The sequence below is a fragment of the Choloepus didactylus genome, chromosome 2, assembly GCF_015220235.1.
Source record: "Choloepus didactylus isolate mChoDid1 chromosome 2, mChoDid1.pri, whole genome shotgun sequence".
NCBI lineage: Eukaryota > Metazoa > Chordata > Mammalia > Pilosa > Megalonychidae > Choloepus > Choloepus didactylus.
In genome coordinates, this window is record NC_051308.1 from 10843768 (window position 1) to 10861943 (window position 18176).

At 37.1% G+C, this 18176-nt stretch overlaps 1 long non-coding RNA gene across 1 annotated transcript; it reads right to left on the bottom strand.

The window, feature by feature from the left end:
• Window positions 1–13118: 13118 nt before the first annotated feature.
• On the bottom strand, window positions 13119–16818 carry LOC119521846. Its single transcript, XR_005214433.1, has 3 exons — window positions 16753–16818; window positions 14964–15105; window positions 13119–13212 (listed from the first exon to the last, which is right to left on the bottom strand). It is a non-coding gene; the product is annotated as an uncharacterized LOC119521846 (long non-coding RNA).
• Between the last annotated feature and the right edge of the window lie 1358 nt (window positions 16819–18176).

Sequence of the window (18176 nt, forward strand, 5' to 3'; positions counted from 1 at the left end):
AAGAGGGGCCCACTTGCAACTCTCAGGAGCCATACGCCAATACCAAGGACTTGTGGGTCAGTGGCAGAGACAAACTGTGGCAGGACTGAACTGAAGGATTAGACTATTGCAGCAGCTTTAAAAGTCTAAGATCACCAGGGAGATTTGATTGTTAGAGCCACACCCCCTCCCTGACTGCCCAGAAACACGCCCCATATACAGGGCAGGCAACACCAACTACACACGCAAGCTTGGTACACCAATTGGACCCCACAAGACTCACGCCCCCCACTCACCAAAAAGGCTACGCAGGGGAGAACTGGCTTGTGGAGAACAGGTGGCTCGTGGACGCCACCTGCTGGTTAGTTAAAGTGTACTCCACGAAGCTGTAGATCTGATAAATTAGAGATAAGGATTTCAATTGGTCTACAAATCCTAAAAGAACCCTATCAAGTTCAGCAAATGCCACAAGGCCAAAAACAACAGAAAATTATAAAGCATATGAAAAAACCAGATGATATGGATAACCCAAGCCCAAGCACCCAAATCAAAAGACCAGAAGAGACACAGCACCTAGAGCAGCTACTCAAAGAACTAACGATGAACAATGAGACCATAGTATGGGATATAAAGGAAATCAAGAAGACCGTAGAAGAGCATAAAGAAGACATTGCAAGACTAAATAAGAAAATGGATGATCTTATGGAAATTAAAGAAACTGTTGACCAAATTAAAAAGTTTCTGGACACTCATAGTACAAGACTAGAGGAAGTTGAACAACGAATCAGTGACCTCGAAGATGACAGAATGGAAAATGAAAGCATAAAAGAAAGAATGGGGAAAAAAATTGAAAAAATCGAAATGGACCTCAGGGATATGATAGATAATATGAAACGTCCAAATATAAGACTCATTGGTGTCCCAGAAGGGGAAGAAAAGGGTAAAGGTCTAGGAAGAGTATTCAAAGAAATTGTTGGGGAAAACTTCCCAAATCTTCTAAACAACATAAATACACAAATCATAAATGCTCAGCGAACTCCAAATAGAATAAATCCAAATAAACCCACTCCGAGACATATACTGATCACACTATCAAACACAGAAGAGAAGGAGCAAGTTCTGAAAGCAGCAAGAGAAAAGCAATTCACCACATACAAAGGAAACAGCATAAGACTGAGTAGTGACTACTCAGCAGCCACCATGGAGGGGAGAAGGCAGTGGCACGACATATTTAAAATTCTAAGTTAGAAAAATTTCCAGCCAAGAATACTTTATCCAGCAAACCTCTCCTTCAAATTTGAGGGAGAGCTTAAATTTTTCACAGACAAACAAATGCTGAGAGAATTTGCTAACAACAGACCTGCCCTACTGGAGATACTCAAGGGAGCCCTACAGACAGAGAAACAAAGAAAGGACAGAGAGACTTGGAGAAAGGTTCACTACTAAAGAGATTCGGTATGGGTACAATAAAGGATATTAATAGACAGAAGGGAAAAATATGACAAACATAAACCAAAGGATAAGATGGCTGATTCAAGAAATGCCTTCACGGTTATAACGTTGAATGTAAATGGATTAAACTCCCCAATTAAAAGATATAGATTCGCAGAATGGACCAAAAAAAATGAACCATCAATATGTTGCATACAAGAGACTCATCTTAGACACAGGGACACAAAGAAACTGAAAGTGAAAGGATGGAAAAAAGTATTTCATGCAAGCTACAGCCAAAAGAAAGCAGGTGTAGCAATATTAATCTCAGATAAAATAGACTTCAAATGCAGGGATGTTTTGAGAGACAAAGAAGGCCACTACGTACTAATAAAAGGGGCAATTCAGCAAGAAGAAATAACAATCGTCAATGTCTATGCACCCAACCAAGGTGCCACAAAATACATGAGAGAAACACTGGCAAAACTTAAGGAAGCAACTGATGTTTCCACAATAATTGTGGGAGACTTCAACACATCACTCTCTCCTATAGACAGATCAACCAGACAGAAGACCAATAAGGAAACTGAAAACCTAAACAATCTGATAAATGAATTAGATTTAACAGACATATACAGGACATTACATCCCAAATCACCAGGATACACATACTTTTCTAGTGCTCATGGAACTTTCTCCAGAATAGATCATACGCTGGGACATAAAACAAGCCTCAATAAATTTAAAAAGATTGAAATTATTCAAAGCACATTCTCTGACCACAATGGAATACAATTAGAAGTCAATAACCATCAGAGACTTAGAAAATTCACAAATACCTGGAGGTTAAACAACACACTCCTAAACAATCAGTGGGTTAAAGAAGAAATAGCAAGAGAAATTGCTAAATATATAGAGATGAATGAAAATGAGAACACAACATACCAAAACCTATGGGATGCAGCAAAAGCAGTGCTAAGGGGGAAATTTATAGCACTAAACGCATATATTAAAAAGGAAGAAAGAGCCAAAATCAAAGAACTAATGGATCAACTGAAGAAGCTACAAAATGAACAGCAAACCAATCCTAAACCAAGTAGAAGAAAAGAAATAACAAGGATTAAAGCAGAAATAAATGACATAGAGAACAAAAAAACAATAGAGAGGATAAATATCACCAAAAGTTGGTTCTTTGAGAAGATCAACAAGATTGACAAGCCCCTAGCTAGACTGACAAAATCAAAAAGACAGAAGACCCATATAAACAAAATAATGAATGAAAAAGGTGACATAACTGCAGATCCTGAAGAAATTAAAAAAATTATAAGAGGATACTATGAACAACTGTATGGCAACAAACTGAATAATGTAGAGGAAATGGACAATTTCCTGGAAACATATGAACAACCTAGACTGACCAGAGAAGAAATAGAAGACCTCAACCAACCCATCACAAGCAAAGAGATCCAATCAGTCATCAAAAATCTTCCCACAAATAATGCCCAGGGCCAGATGGCTTCACAGGGGAATTCTACCAAACTTTCCAGAAAGAACTGACACCAATCTTACTCAAACTCTTTCAAAACATTGAAGAAAATGGAACACTACCTAACTCATTTATGAAGCTAACATCAATCTAATACCAAAACCAGGCAAAGATGTTACAAAAAAGGAAAACTACCGGCCAATCTCCCTAATGAATATAGATGCAAAAATCCTCAACAAAATACTTGCAAATCGAATCCAAAGACACATTAAAAAAAATCATACACCATGACCAAGTGGGGTTCATTCCAGGCATGCAAGGATGGTTCAACATAAGAAAATCAATCAATGTATTACAACACATTAACAAGTCAAAAGGGAAAAATCAATTGATCATCTCAATAGATGCTGAAAAAGCATTTGACAAAATCCAACATCCCTTTTTGATAAAAACACTTCAAAAGGTAGGAATTGAAGGAAACTTCCTCAACATGATAAAGAGCATATATGAAAAACCCACAGCCAGCATAGTACTCAATGGAGAGAGACTGAAAGCCTTCCCTCTAAGATCAGGAACAAGACAAGGATGCCCGCTGTCACCACTGTTATTCAACATTGTGCTGGAAGTGCTAGCCAGGGCAATCCGGCAAGACAAAGAAATAAAAGGCATCCAAATTGGAAAAGAAGAAGTAAAACTGTCATTGTTTGCAGATGATATGATCTTATATCTAGAAAACCCTGAGAAATCGACGATACAGCTACTAGAGCTAATAAACAAATTTAGCAAAGTAGCGGGATACAAGGTTAATGCACATAAGTCAGTAATGTTTCTATATGCTAGAAATGAACAAACTGAAGAGACACTCAAGAAAAAGATACCATTTTCAACAGCAACTAAAAAAATCAAGTACCTAGGAATAAACTTAACCAAAGATGTAAAAGACCTATACAAAGAAAACTACATAACTCTACTAAAGGAAATAGAAGGGGACCTTAAAAGATGGAAAAATATTCCATGTTCATGGATAGGAAGACTAAATGACATTAAGATGTCAATTCTACCCAAACTCATCTACAGATTCAATGCAATCCCAATCAAAATTCCAACAACCTACTTTGCAGACTTGGAAAAGCTAGTTATCAAATTTATTTGGAAAGGGAAGATGCCTCGAATTGCTAAAGACACTCTAAAAAAGAAAAACGAAGTGGGAGGACTTACACTCCCTGGCTTTGAAGCTTATTATAAAGCCACAGTTGCCAAAACAGCATGGTACTGGCACAAAGATAGACATATAGATCAATGGAATCGAATTGAGAATTCGGAGATAGACCCTCAGATCTATGGCCGACTGATCTTTGATAAGGCCCCCAAAGTCACTGAACTGAGTCATAATAGTCTTTTCAACAAATGGGGCTGGAAGAGTTGGATATCCATATCCAAAAGAATGAAAGAGGACCCCTACCTCACCCCCTACACAAAAATTAACTCAAAATGGATCAAAGATCTCAATATAAAAGAAAGTACCATAAAACTCCTAGAAGATAATGTAGGAAAACATCTTCAAGACCTTGTATTAGGCGGCCACTTCCTAGACTTTACACCCAAAGCACAAGCAACAAAAGAGAAAACAGATAAATGGGAACTCCTCAAGCTTAGAAGTTTCTACACCTCAAAGGAATTTCTCAAAAAGGTAAAGAGGCAGCCAACTCAATGGGAAAAAATTTTTGGAAACCATGTATCTGACAAAAGACTGATATCTTGCATATACAAAGAAATCCTACAACTCAATGACAATAGTACAGTCGGCCCAATTATAAAATGGGCAAAAGATATGAAAAGACAGTTCTCTGAAGAGGAAATAGAAATGGCCAAGAAACACATGAAAAAATGTTCAGCTTCACTAGCTATTAGAGAGATGCAAATTAAGACCACAATGAGATACCATCTAACACCGGTTAGAATGGCTGCCATTAAACAAACAGGAAACTACAAATGCTGGAGGGGATGTGGAGAAATTGGAACTCTATTCACTGTTGGTGGGACTGTATAATGGTTCAGCCACTCTGGAAGTCAGTCTGGCAGTTCCTTAGAAAACTAGATATAGAGTTACCATTCGACCCAGCGATTGCACTTCTCGGTATAATACCCGGAAGATCGGAAAGCAGTGACACGAGCAGATATCTGCACGCCAATGTTCATAGCAGCATTATTCACAATTGCCAAAAGATGGAAACAACCCAAATGTCCTTCAACAGATGAGTGGATAAATAAAATGTGGTATATACACACGATGGAATACTACGCGGGCAGTAAGAAGGAACGATCTCGTGAAACATATGACAACATGGATGAACCTTGAAGACATAATGCTAAGCGAAATAAGCCAGGCACAAAAAGAGAAATATTATATGCTACCACTAATGTGAACTTTGAAAAATATAAAACAAATGGCTTATAATGTAGAATGTAGGGGAACTAGCAATAGAGAGCAATTAAGGAAGGGGGAACAATAATCCAAGAAGAACAGATAAGCTTTTTAACGTTCTGGGGATGCCCAGGAATGACTATGGTCTGTTAATTTCTGATGGATATAGTAGGAGCAAGTTCACAGAAATGTTGCTATATTAGGTAACTTTCTTGGGGTAAAGTAGGAACATGTTGGAAGTTAAGCAGTTATCTTAGGTTAGTTGTCTTTTTCTTACTCCCTTGTTATGGTCTCTTTAAAATGTTCTTTTATTGTATGTTTGTTTTCTTTTTAACTTTTTTTTTCATACAGTTGATTTAAAAAAGAAGGGAAAGTTAAAAAAAAAAAAAAAAAAAAACAAGGAAAAAAAAAGATGCAGTGCCCCCTTGAGGAGCCTGTGGAGAATGCAGGGGTATTCACCTACCCCACCTCCATGGTTGCTAACATGACCACAGACATAGCGGACTGGTGGTTTGATGGGTTGGGCCCTCTACCACAGGTTTTACCCTTGGGAAGACGGTTGCTGCAAAGGAGAGGCTAGGCCTCCCTATGGTTGTGCCTAAGAGCCTCCTCCCGAATGCCTCTTTGTTGCTCAGATGTGGCCCTGTCTCTCTAGCTAAGCCAACTTGAAAGGTGAAATCACTGCCCTCCCCCTTACGTGGGATCAGACACCCAGGGGAGTGAATCTCCCTGGCAACTTGGAATATGACTCCCGGGGAGGAATGTAGACCTGGCATCGTGGGACGGAGAACATCTTCTTGACCAAAAGGGGGATGTGAAAGGAAATTAAATAAGCTTCAGTGGCAGAGAGAATCCAAAAGGAGCCGAGAGGTCACTCTGGTGGGCACTCTTACGCACACTTTAGACAACCCTTTTTAGGTTCTAAAGAATTGGGGTAGCTGGTGGTGGATACCTGAAACTATCAAACTACAACCCAGAACCCATGAATCTCGAAGACAGTTGTATAAAAATGTAGCTTATGAGGGGGGTGACAAGGGGAGTTGGGAAAGCCATAAAGACCACACTCCACTTTGTCTAGTTTATGGATGGATGAGTAGAAAAATAGGGGAAGGAAACAAACAGACAAAGGTACCCAGTGTTCTTTTTTACTTCAATTGCTCTTTTTCACTCTAATTATTATTCTTGTTATTCTTGTGTGTGTGCTAATGAAGGTGTCAGGGATTGATTTGGGTGATGAGTGTACAACTATGTAATGGTACTGTGAACAATCGAAAGTACGATTTGTTTTGTATGACTGCGTGGTATATTAATATATCTCAATAAAATGAAGATTAAAAAAAAAAAAAAAAAAAGACATAATGCTGAGCAAAATAAGCCAGGCACAAAAAGAGAGATACTGTATGTTACCACTAATGTGAATTCTGTGAAAAATGTACAATGTTTTATGCTGTAGAATGTAAGGGACCTAGAGATACCAATTAGTGGAGGGGGAATGATAATCTAGTAAGAACAGATAAACTATGGAGGGTAATCTCAATGTTATGGGAATGCTCAGGAATGATTATGGTTTGTAAAACTTTCTTGGATATAGTAAGATCATGTTGGAAGCAAAAAGAGTTATTTTATGGTTTTTTTTTCTCTTATTCCTTTGTTTCTTAGGGGTTGTTAATTTTCTTGGGGTATGGTAGGAACATGTTGGAAGCAATGTAGTTATTTTAGATTATTTGTTTTTCTTACTCCTCTGTTTGGACATGGTTTATTAATTTTCTTGGGGTATGGTAGGAACATATTGGAAGCAAAGTAGGTATTTTAGGTTATTTGTTTTCCTTAATCCATTGCTTTGTTTTGAAATGTTGTGGGGTTTTTTTTGGTTGTTGTTTGCCTGTTTGTTTTTAATTTTTGATAAACAAAGTTAAAAAATTGAAAAAAATCAGTAGAAAAATGGGAGTAAAAACTAATGACAAATAGGGTGGGGATGGGGGGATGGTTTGGGTATTATCTTTTCAATTTATTTTTTATTCTTATTCTGATTCTTTCTGATGTAAGGAAAATGTTCAGAAATAGATTGTGGTGATGAACGCATAACTATATGATCATACTGTGAACAGTTGATTGTATACCATGGATGACTGTATGGTTTGTGAATATATTTCAATAAAACTGAATTAAAAAAAAATGATAGTAGACATTAATGGAAGAATTGAGGGGCAAAAAAGCTATAAGACTCACAAAGACTATATACCAAAATGGCAGAAAAAAGTCTAGCCTTAAACACCACATTAACAAACTGAAGGGGAAAAAGCACATGATCATTTCAATTGACACAGAAAAGGCATTTGATAAAATTCACACATCTTTTTGAGAAAAACATTTAGAATATCAAGAATAGAAGGAAACTTCCTCAACATGATTAAAGGCATATATGAAAAACCTACAGCTAACGTCATTCTCAATGGTGAAAAACTGAAAGCTTTCCCTCCAAGATCTGTAACAGGACAAGGATGTCCACCATCACCAATGTTATTCAACATTGTACTGGAAATTCTAGCTAGAGCAGTTAGGCAAGAAAAATAGACTAAAGGCTTCCAAACTGGAAAAGAAGTCTAAAACTTTCACTATTTTCAGATGACATGATCCCATATAAAGTAAGTCCTGAAAAATCAACAACAAAACTACAGGAGCTAATAAAGGAATTCGACAAAGTGGCAGGGTACAAGATCAACATGCAAACATGAGTAGTGTTTCTATACAATAGTAATGAGCAATCTGAGGAGTAAATTGAGGAAAAAACTTCCATTTGCAACAGCAACTGAAAGATTCAATATCTAGGAATAAAATTTAACAAGGAGGTAAAGGACTTGTACACAGAAAACCTACAAAACTTTGCTAAAAGAAATCAAAGACCAAAATAAATGGAAGGACATTCTGTGTTCATAGATGAAGACTAAATATCATTAAGATGTCAATTTTACCCAAAATGATTTACAGATTCAAAATAATCTCAATCAAAATTCTAACAAGCTACTCTGCTGAAATGAAAAAGCCAATTATCAAATTTATTTGGAAGGGTAAGGGGCCCTGAATAGCCAAAAACATCTTGAAAGAGAAGAAGAGAGTTGGAAGACTCACACTTCCTGACTTTAAAGCTTATTACAAAGCTACAGTGGCCAAAACAGCATGGTACTGGCATAAGGGTAGATATTTTAACCAATGGAGTTAAATTGAGAGTTCAGAAATAGACCCTCACATCTATGGCCAATTGATTTTGGACAAGGCTGACATTGGGGAAGAATAATCTCTTCAACAAATGGTGCTGGGAGAACTGGATATCCATATTCAAAAGAATGAAGAAGACCCCTATCTCATACCATATACAAAAATTAACTGAAAAAGAATCAAAGACCAAAATATTAGAACCAGGAATATAAAACTCCTAGAAGAAAATGTGGGGAAACATCTTCAGAATCTTGTGTATAGGCAATGGTTTCTTAATCTTTACTCACAAAGCACAAGCAATGAAAGAAAAGAGATAAATGAGACCTCGTCAAAATTAGAAACTTTTGTGCCTTTGTCATAAAAATAAAAGACAACCTACTCAATGAGAAAAAATATTTGGAAACCACATATTTGATAAACGTTTAATATACAGAATAAATAAGGAAATCCTACAACTCAACAATTAAAAGACAAGTAACACAATTAAAGAATGGCAAAAGACTTGAATACACACTTCTCCAAAGAGGATATACAAATGGCTACAAAGCACATGAAAAGATGCTCATCACTGGATTTTAGGGAAATGCAAATCAAAACCACTATGAGATACCATGTCACACCCATCTGAATGGCTACTATTTTAAAAATCTCCAACAACTGTTGGAGAGGATGTGGAGAAATAGGAACACTCATTTAGTGCTGGTAGGAATGTAAAATGGTGCAGCCACTGTGGAAGACGGTTTGGCAGTTTCTCAAGAAGCTAAGTATAGAATTACCAAAAGACCCAGCAATTCCACCTCTATGTATGTATTCAAAAGAACCAAAAGCAGCAACTCAGATATTTGCACACCATTGTTCACAGAGGCATTATTCACAACTGTCAAAAGATGGAAACAACCCAAGTGTCCATCAACAGATGAACAAAATATGGTATATACATACAATGGAATATTATTCAGTCGTCATAAAAACAAATGAAGTTCTGATACAAGTGACAATATAGATAAATGCTGAAGATGTCATGTTAAGTGAAATAAGCCAGGCACAAAAGGACACATATTGTATGATCTCACTGGTATGAAATAATTAGAATAAGCAAATTCCTAGAGTCAGAATCTAGAATACAGGTTTCCAGGGGCAAGGATTGGGGAGCTAATGCTTAACTGGTAAAGAATTTCTGTTTGGGGTGATGGAAAAGTTTGGTAAGGGTAATGGATAGTGATGATGGTAGCACAACATGAACACTATAATAAACAGCACTGAATTATATATTTGAATATGGTAAAGGGAAATTTTAGGTTGGGTATATGTGCCAGTTTGAATGTATTATGTCCCCCAGAAAAAGCCATATTCTTTGATGCAATCTTGTGGGGCAGACAGAATAGTGGGGATTAAGTTGGAACGTTTGAATTAGGTTGTTTGCATGGAGATGTGCCCCACCCAGCTGTGGGTGGTGACTCTGGTGGGATACTCCCATGGAGGTGTGGCCCACCCATTCAGGGTGGGCCTTGATCAGTGGAGCCATATAAATATGCTGACTCAGAGATGGAACTCAGTGCAGCTGTGAGTGACGTTTTTGAAGAGGAGCAAGCTTGCTAGAGAGGAACGTCCTGGGAAAAAGCCATTTTGAAACCAGAACTTTGGAGCAGACGCCAGCCACGTGCCTTCCCAGCTAACAGAGGTTTTCCGGACGCCATCGGCCATCCTCCAGTGAAGGTACCCGATTACTGATGTGTTACCTTGGACACTTTATGGCCTTAAGACTATAACTGTGTAGCCAAATAAACCCCCTTTTTATAAAAGCCTATCCATCTCTGGTGTTTTGCATTCTGCAGCATTAGCAAACTAGAACAGTATATGTTACTAGACTAACAATTTTGTAAAAACCATAAGAATATACAGTACAAACAGTGAAACCTTAGTGAACTATGGACTACAGTTAATAGCACAATTATAATAATATTCATTCATCAACTGTAACAGAAGTACCACACTAATGCAAAGTGTTAAAAATAGAGAAGGCGCAAATAGAGTCGTGAGATCATTCTGGAGACTACTCTTATGCAAGCTTTAGCCAGATAATGCAAACTACCACAGTATGCCAAGCCCCAACCAATAGTATTCCTGAAAATTCTAGGAAGTGAACTGGGCTCTAAGTCGCTATAAAAGTTCTTCTTAGTAAGATTATTTTTTCAGAAACTCAAGGCCTGCAGATTGTTCCTATGCCAGATAAGCCCTGAAGCCCAGAGGTACCAGTCTCTCCAAGAACATCAGTCAGTTTCATGCCTCTACCCCATAAGGTCAACACCCCTTTTCAGCACAAAGAAGTTAAAATGGTTGTTGCCTAGAGATATCTCTGAAGATTGAGAGAAAGATCAAATGAGAGGGAGAAAGTGTAATTGAGAAATTTGGATTTAACAAATGACTGCCAAAACTCATTATATGGATACTTCTTTTTAGTGTCTAACATTTTAGAATAGCCAGATGGAAATAGCTGAAGTAGTTGAACTGTAATCCAGTAGCCTTGATCTTTGATAATGATTGTATAACTATATAGAAAAAAAAAAAAAAAGCCAGTTGCCTGTGTTTGTATGGCTCTACTTCTGGATGTTTTTTTCTGTTCCACCAACTTAATAAATCAAGCCCTTGACTGTGACTTGCTCTTGTGAAATTTAGGGTTGTAAATAGGAGGCTGAGACCTCGTATAATTATGCCTAAGAGGCACCTCCAGGGAACCTCTTTGTTGCTCAGATGTAGCATTTCTCTACATATACCAACTCAGCAATTAAATTCATTAACCTCCCTCCCAGGGACATGACTCCCAAGGGAATGAAATCTCCCGGCATGTTGTGGACATGATAATATAGAATGAGCCTTACTTATGGCAGCAAGGAATTGAAAATACCTACTTGTCCAAAGGGGGAAAAGAAAGAAAGAACAAGCTGAGGTCACAGTGGCTGAGAAATCCCAGATAGAGTAGAGAGGCTATCCTGGAGGTTTCTCTTATGCAAGCTCCAGCTACACATCCCAAATGACCACAGCAGGCCATGCCTTTACCAAAAGTAGTCCCCAAATACCTAGGTCTCTACCTGAGATTCTATAAAAGATTCACTCACTAAGTTTTATCTTTCAGAAACTTAAATCCACCAGAGTGTTCCTATGCCAGACAAGTCCTAAAACCCAGAGGTAACAGCCTCTTTAAGAACACCTATCAAATGCGGCCCCCTTCCCTATACTGTCAACACTCCCTTTCAATATGAACAAGTTAGGGTGCTCACTGCCTAGATAACCCTGAAGATGGAGAAAGAGATTAAGTGTGAGGAAGGTGTAGCAACAAATAAGGTAATATTGAACAAAGGTCTATGAATACTGAAACTTTATATAATTATATCTACTTTTGGATGCTGGGGTGTTGGAATGGCTGGAAGGAGGTAAATGACATGGTGGAACTGTAGCCTATAGCATCCTTTGGGATTTGCTCTATAGCTGCTCATTGAATTGTGCCTTGAAGGTGTTCACCTTTCTGTATATTGCTTGTATTGCATAGTAAGGAAAGAACTGAGACTATGGAACTGTAACCCATAAAGCTTTTGAAATTACCTATATGACTGCTTGTTGAGCTATACATCGAGAGATGACAGCTTTCTGTATATATATTTTACAATAATGGAAATGGTCACATGTGGAACTGTGACCCATGACATTCTTTGAGATTTGCTCTCTACTTGTGAAATCGTATTTTGAAAGTTATCACTGTCATGTATACAGGTTTAAAGTTCACAATAAAAAAATTATTTTAAAAAGAAATACTAGAAAGCTATTAGAATCAGAATTCAAAATAAATCATTTTCAAACTGAAAGGGAACATCAAAATTAGTCTAGTGGTTTCAAACATTTTATCTATAGAATCCTTTCTTCAAAATAGCTCTTCAGAGCTATATACAACATATGACATACCACATACCACCAGGTGAAAAGGGGATAGAGACCTGGAGGCTTGCCTGCTTGTCCTCAGCACCTAAGTAAGGTCTGTTTCAGACAGCATCGTTTGATTACACCGATTTAAACCAACTCTCTCAATGTGTAGACAAAGCTTCCCAGACAAGTAACTTGTGTATGTTAAAGGTCACCCAGTGAGTGAAAGGTAGAATCAGGCTACAATCTGGGTCTTATAGCCCACAAATCCAGTGCTCTTTCCTATCTATACAAGAGACCTATATTGCTTAGCATCCTTTTCTTCTCTTCCTTTTGCTGATACGATTGTGAACACAAAAGGAAAAAGCATCACTTTTACTTTTGGTAGAAAAGGACCCTTTGCTATATAATCCATGGTCTTTAGTATTAGAATAGATGTAAATGAACCATGTCAGGAGCCCAACACTGACAATTTATCTAAGCCTTATACTATGTGGTTGGTTATTTATATTTAACTCCCTCTAGAAGGAAGAGGAAAAAGGTTAATTTTCAGAAGAGAATCCTGTCTGTGGTATTAAAAGATAAAAATCAGCTCCCACCCCAGAGGATCCACTTGTGACCTTGAACCTTCCCCTTCCCCACAGTCTGAACACTTTTCTCTGTACCTTTCCATTGGGCATCTTGCTCTCCAGTCACTAAGGCTTGTGTCATACTCCACAGATATAATTCGAAGAGCAGGACAGTCTCTTGCTAACCATGTCTAAGTAAAATAAAAGGTAGAAAAGAAACATAGATTAATTCCCACACAGAATTTCATAACTTTCTCCATACAGAATTTCATAATTAAAGGCCTCTTATGATAGTGATAACTAATTAAAGATGGCATTGGAATAAAATTTGAAGGTGACTGTGCTGGTTTGAATGTCTTAGGTCCCCCAAAACGCCATTTGCTTGGATGTAATCTTGTGTGGGCAGACGTACCAGTGTTGATTAGATTGTAATTCTTTGAGTGTTTCCATGGAGATGCGACCCACCCAACTGTGGGTGATGACTCTAATTGGATAATTTCCATGGAGGTGTTACCCCACCCATTCAGGGTGGGTCTAATTTAAATCACTGGAGCCATATAAATGAGCTGACAAACAGAAGGAACTCAGTGCAGTGGTGAGTGACATTTTGAAGAGGAGCTAAGCTACAGCTATAGCCAAGAAGGACACTTTGAAGAATGCCCAGGAGCTGAGAGAGGAGCTGCAGATGAGAGACAGTTTGAAGACGGCCGTTGAAACCAGACTCTTGCTCTGGAGAAGCTAAGAGAGCACAAACGCCCCAAGAGCAACTGGAGAGTGACATTTTGAAGAGGAGCTGCAGCCTAGAGAGGAACGTCCTGGGAGAAAACCATTTTGAAACCAGAACTTGGAGGAGACGCCAGCCATGTGCCTTCCCAGCTGACAGAGGTTTTGCGGATGCCACTGGCCATCCTCCAGCGAAGGTACCCAAATGTTGATGCATTACCTTGGACACTTTATGGCCTTAAGACTGTAACTGTGTAACCAAATAAACCCCCTTTATAAAAGCCAATCCATTTCTGGTGTTTTGCATCCCAGCAGCAGTAGCAAACTAGAACAGTGACTATAAAAGCAATTCCAAATTTCTGAAAGATTGGCTTTAAAAAAAACAATTCTAACATTTTATCATTTTATGTCTCTGATCACAAAGTTGTGCCAATATATTATTAAGACAACACAGGTTCCAAGAGAATAGACTCAATTTTAATCTGCTATGGCCAAAAGCAAGGCTTATTTTTAAAGTCCAGATCATCAAATCAAATTAGTTTTTGAAAGATTTTAATAGAAAAATACTATTTCCAGACCGAGAGTACAGTCTAATGGTTAAGAGTTTGGACCTCAGAACTCAAAGATACTGTTAACAGTTACAGCTTCTGCCGCTGTGAGCCCTTTGTACATCAAGGTCACCAGAGAGAAACTATAAACAATTCCTTTTATTTGACAAAAGGCATTTGTGAAGGTAAGAAGTACACATACACAGCTTCTATTCTAAATGAGCTTTAAATTCCATCTGATGCATTCATTCCAGAGGTAAAGCTCTTTGGAAGAAATAATGTCAAAGAAATCCCACATAAATTTTACTCTTTCAAAGTCATTCTATTTTTACCATTACTGAAACAACAGAATTAGCTATTATGAATATAATTATGTTCCTAATATGTTAATTTTTTTACATTGTTTTTAATGGATGTGAACTATCACTGGCCCTTGGTCACTTTATTTTTCACTTAATGGAATATTCTCTTTTAGAGTCACAGACTGCACTTTAACCGGAAATGACATAACGTGGGGTGGGGCAAGCCCAGCTGTTAATGTAACACTAGATTACATTATGGAAAAAAATCGTAGTAAAAAAAAGAAAGAAACACAAAGAGTACGTCAAAGGCCAGTGGCACTGTGGGGTGTCATGGATAAAGGTGGCCTACTAGAGTTAGCTGCTCCTTACCTTGGGCCAACACGTCGTATACCTATCTTCATCCTCAGACGCCTTTTCAATTAAAACCTGATCACAGTCCTGCTGGCGCCACGTTCTAAATGCTGCTCCCATCAGGCCATGAATGAAAAGGACATCGGCTTTAATCGGCTCACTAATTGGGGGAGAGAGTTTTAAAATGAAGCAGAACAAATGCATTACTGCTTTGGTAAAAGTCTACACAGCACTCTCTGATGGTGCTTTAACAGGTTTACATAACATAGAATAAAATTTAATTAAGGCTAGCTTTATACAGTTCACTGAGGAACCCTAAAAGGAGTTTTGAGCAAGACACACATGGAGCTCTAGTAAAATGGAAACACCTTAAAAAAAAAAAAAAAAAAAAGAAGACACCTATCACCAATCAGACCAACCAAATCAACTGCAAGTTTAGTGATCAGTGAAGTGACAGATGTCAATGTCCTATTAGCCTCCAAAGAATTCCATGAGAATATTCCACAAATCAATAAAAGTATTTAAGAAATTAAATAAGAGTATTAATTCTTCTTATATACATAATATAGTTTCAAAGTCAGTACACATTAAAGAGATTTCTATATTCAAGGAAAATGTTTATCAGAAATAGAGTAAATGAGATTTTAAAGTAAATTTCTTTAGATATATTTCTAAAATTGTAGATAATCTATTATTTGCAAGCTATTTATTGTATACACACAGCTATACAACACACATATAAAAGACATTACCATAATGTTTTATTTACAAGTTGGAATTAACCAGATAATATAGTATTCAAAAGAAAAAAAAAGTTTTTGTAATTTTCTCAGCTATTTTTTTTAAATGTGCCTGACAAATATCCAAGAAATACATAATATTTTCATTGTGGTCCTTTTTATATTTATTGTCACAGCAATGACACAACTGGAAATAGTGAACAAAAATACCCTTCAGAAGCAGCATGAGTCAAACTGATTAAAATTTACTCCTTTAACAAAAGATTATGAATACTGAATCTTTATATAAAATTTTTTTTAGATACTAGGGTATTAGAATAGCTAGAAGAAAAGAACTGAAACGGTGGAACTGTAACCTATAACATTCTTTGAAATATGCTCTATGGCAACTTGTTAAATTGTACTTTAAAAGTTATCACCTTTCTGTATATATATTTCACAATAAGGAAATAATTGAAACTGTGGAACTGTAACCCATAACATTCTTTGAAATTTGCCCTCTAACTACTTGTTACATCATACTTTGAAAGTTATCACTGTTATGTATATATGTTAAATTTCACAATAAAAAAATATTAAAAAAAACACAAAAAACTTACTCCTGCCAATGGCTGCTTTTATACCTGGCTTAAACTTTCTCGCCAGTCCCTTGAGTTCTAGGCCTGAGCTAATTTGGCTGCTTGTATACAATAATGCCTTATCTCCTTCCTATTGGCATTCTACAGTCCAAATCATTTATTAACCCAGATGCAAGTGAAAAATGCCTTGAAACAAAGAAATATGCATTACAAAATGTAAGTATAACACATTATGCAAGGCGAATGAAACAACCTTTAGGAAACTCTGGATGTAAAATAACCCTGACAAATTTCCTAGCTGGCATACTTTTACGAAAACCTTTAATTCTTCCTAGGTTATTATGGATAAGTTGTTTCAGTAAATAAGGTATTTTACTTATTTATAAGGTATTTAACTTAGTTAAATTATGCAGAAATAAAGTAAAAATTTAAGTCCACTAGGCTTTCCACACCCAAAGGGGAGGAGGCTGCTGCGGCCTGCTTTCTCACCTTGTGCGGTACTGGGGGTGTAGCACATAAACGCCATCACGATATTTTTCTTGCACAGTTTCTCGGTCCTAGATTAGCCAGAGTTCTGGCAGCATGTGAAGCCTCTCATAATGTGTTGAGATTTCATTGCTTCAGCATTATGGAAACCCAGCACGGTCTAAAAAAAAGAAAAAAAACAAAAAACAAAAAAAACATCTCCCGAATACAGATGCAAGTATGTCTCAGATTGTTTGAAAGGTTTTTATTTTAATTTTTTTTTCACTTTTTATTTTGAAATCAATTTCAAACTTACAGGACAGTTGCAAAAAATAATAACAAACCCCATCCAGATAACTGCAACACATACCACCCCCACCCCAACACCCAGGTCCACCAATTTTGCCATTTTGTTGACTTTGCTGTTCCTCCCCCTCCCCTCCCTTCCTTTCTTTTTCTTTCCCGCGCTCTCTTTATCTTCTGATCCTCTGAGAACAGGCGGGCACACATCATATTCCTTGAACACATAATACTTCCACATTCCTTTCCTGCAAACAAGATATTCACTTACGTAATCAGGTTAAGTGGAGTTATCAAGTTCAAGAAATTTAACATTGATGTAAAGCTGTTTCTATATATATAATATGTTGATATGTGTATATATATACATATACACATTCTATATTCCAATTTTTTCTTATGTCTCAATAATGTCCTTTTGAGCCTTTTCTCCTCCATTTGTAGAACCAATTCAGTATCAAATATTGTATTTACTTTTCATGATCTCTTTAGTTTCTTTTCTTTTTTAACTGAGGAAACAAAGACACAAGAAAAATCTTCCCATCCTAAACCCTCCCAAGCATACCAGTCAGTGAGATTAATCACAGTCACAACATTGCAACACCCCCCTCCATACACACCGTCTATTATAACATTTTCTCTTTACCCCGAACAGAAGCCCTACATTCATTTTGTATTAACGCTCCATGTCCTCTGCCCCCCCACCCTGGTAATTGTCCTCTATTTTCTGTCTCTAGGAGTTTGCTATTCTCTGATATTTTCTTTGTGGTTACCATGGGCTTAAACTTACACATCCCTCAATCTATAATAATCTCATTTGATTTAATACCAACTTAACTTAAATAGTATACATAAACTATGTTCCTATACTCCTCCATCTCTCCACCTTTATGTAGTTCTCGTCACAATACCTGCTTATAACATTATGAGTCCAAAACCACTCATTTATCATTACCTTTTGTACATTTGCCTTTTAGATCATGCAGGAAGCAAAAATTGGAGTTACAAACCAAAAATACATTAGTACCTGGGATTTTTATTTACCCGTGTCAATATCTTTACCAGAGGTGTATATTGGTATATGCCTGATGGTGTATGTCCCATAGATTCCTCAGGCTCTGTTCACTTTCCTTCATTCTTTTTTCCTT